Below are 2,864 nucleotides of genomic sequence, written 5' to 3' on the forward strand. Positions count from 1 at the left end.
CTAACTCTAATCCTAACCCTAACTTGTTATGACAAAAACCGAATGACACTTAATGACAGAAGCGTTATGTCATAAACGTTTATGACTTGTTTATGACACGTACATGACAGTGTCATATCACTCTTATGTCGATACTGTAGTGCAGTGGTCTCCAACACGGTGCCCGCGGGCACCAGGTAGCCCGCGGGACGGCTATGAGGCGCCCCCAGCGCACTTTCTAAAAAATAGCCAACAGGTCACCTGCAGATCGCTCTAAAAACACGCTCCATTGTGAAGTTTTCAATAGATATTTAAGTCTAGACCAGAACCATTTTAAGAATGTATGTAGCCATACATCTGTAACAATAAATTGATATTGGTGATACCTTATAAATTGTAGCTGCGTTAAAATTTAGCCTTTGGCTTCAAATCCGTTTCCCATTCAATCTTTAAACAACAACGGAAGCGGAGCGCACACGCTGCTCGCACGCATAGACAGTAAAGGGGGAAAAAACTTGCTTGTCTGGTGTAGCCAATGAAAGCATATCTTTGCAAAAGTTCTGTGGCCATTCCATGTTCGTCAAATACGGTTCTTGCATGATTGTTCAAGGACTGAAAAACAATTGCTTTAGCTCACAGGCCTTTTCTCCTCCGTAGGCAACTGCCGTATAATAGCGCTAAAAATGTTATAGCATGCATGACTGAGCAGGACTGTGCATTACCCTTTTTTGTCAGATCATGGATCATTTCAGGTGTGCAATAACTTTAAAAGGAGTTTTCATATGTTAGGGTGGTGTGGGCGATTACTATTGAAATGTTAAAACCGAATTGTCCACTGAAATCAGAACTTAAACATCCCCTGAATTCATAATGGTGGGTTGGTATAAATTGGGTACAAATTGTAACCCAAATTATTAATTGCACAAAAAGAAAGTTTTTTTGTAAAAAAAAAATAAAAAAAATAGATTAGATTCCCCATGCAAACTTTGAAATGAACAAACTGAACAAAAATGTTGGTAGTGTTGCATAGGTTATTGATATTAAATTTGAAAATACAGTTGCTTAATATATAAAGACGTATAGGCCTGCACAAATAATGATCATTTAAAAGTAAAAATCACATAGGCCTATTATTTAGGAGGACTACCCTCGCAAAAAAGGGGTGAGGGTATGTTTGTTTTAAATGAGTAGCCCTCCATATGATTTCGGGTCTTCAGGTAGCCCTCATTCCCAAAAAGGTTGGAGACCCCTGCTGTAGTGTAACCGAATAATCAATATTAAAATCAAAAAAGGTTTGAAATATTTAACCTTATGTGTAATGAACTTTTCCATGATATTACGATTATTTGAGATGCACACACCTGTATGCACTGTATTGTTTTACACACCGTATTGTTTTTTGTGCACAAGTGAGGACATGATGGTCTAGACAGCTCCTGACACACCAATATGGGTGAAATGGGTTTTAAATGATCAAAGACAGAGCCTATAGGCTTAGAGATATCACACACACACACACACACACACACACACACACACACACACGCACACACATTCACACATACTCTTGGGATTGGTAATGGTGTTTCTTTAATATCACAGGATGACAAATTGTTATCATGGGGAGGAATTCTATTATGTATGGTATGATATAGCACACTGTTGAGGGGGGTGGTGGCAAGGCAGCAAATGGGCAAAAGCATGAGAAAGATGCAGGATGCTGGGACTACAGACATCTTGGGCAATTGTATTGGCCTGGTGTTCAGATTGCTGATACTATGTCTGGACCTCATGTCTGACTGACTGAGCCAAAGGAGACCCCTAGAGTGTGTCATGTGGCATGTGTGTATGTCATGTGTGAGTATGTCATGTGTGTGTGTGTGTGTGTGTGTGTGTTGGTTTGATTGTTAAGCCTCTAGGGTCTTGTGTTTGTATCGGCAGCCGGGCTGAATTTTCAGGCCCCCAGAGATGCAGAGAGGCGAAGTGTGTGTGTGTGTGTGTGTGTGTGTGTGTGTGTGTGTGTGTGTCCGGGAGATGCTTTGTCCTGTTTAACTGGGCTCGCCCACTGTGGATAAAACTGTCACTTAAATGAGTAGTTGTACATGAATTAAGTAAACTTCAGCCTGGCTGGAGCTATAAGTAAGCCTCAGACACATGCATGCACGCACGCGCACGCGCACACACACACACGCACACAGTGTGTGTGCTTGAAGTCCTATTCATGCTCATGCACACCCCCTCACACACGCAAGCACAGATGTGCATCCATAAATTCATGCACACACAGAAGCAGACACACAGACACACACAGACACACAGACACACACACCACACACACACACACACACACACACACACACACACACACACTTACACACACTCACACACATATGCAAACACAGACATGCACGCACAAACACATTCCCCTACTGAGGAGCCTGGTGTTTAATCTCTGTAAATATTAGGTTAAAATTATGTTAACAAATTACTAAATAAATCATGTAACAGTGTCAGTTTGCAGAAAACACACACATGCACATTACAGACTGAATATGGAAATGCCCCAGGCCAGTACAGACACACACATGCACATTACAGACTGAATATGGAAATGCCCCAGGCCAGTACAGACACACACATGCACATTACAGACTGAATATGCCCCAGGCCAGTACAGACACTCTTTGCTAGCCTGACGAGCCAGACCCACATTAAAATGTAGGGTCTGGGCACTCACCGTTCGCAGTGCTCAGTCCGAGGGGCGGGATAATCGGTTGTCTTTCAAATTCCCTTTGCACGCAGTAGGACAGCGCTATGAGTCCCATGCGTTTCCCACCAGCGGAGCTAGTTGGCTAGTTCAAACTTTTGCCAACTTCATAAAAGCT

Source organism: Alosa pseudoharengus, unplaced genomic scaffold, assembly GCF_046254945.1.
Source record: "Alosa pseudoharengus isolate Yale_2024_CS ecotype anadromous, Long Island Sound unplaced genomic scaffold, YU_APseudo_1.1 YU_APseudo_1.1_scf_22, whole genome shotgun sequence".
Lineage (NCBI taxonomy): Eukaryota > Metazoa > Chordata > Actinopteri > Clupeiformes > Clupeidae > Alosa > Alosa pseudoharengus.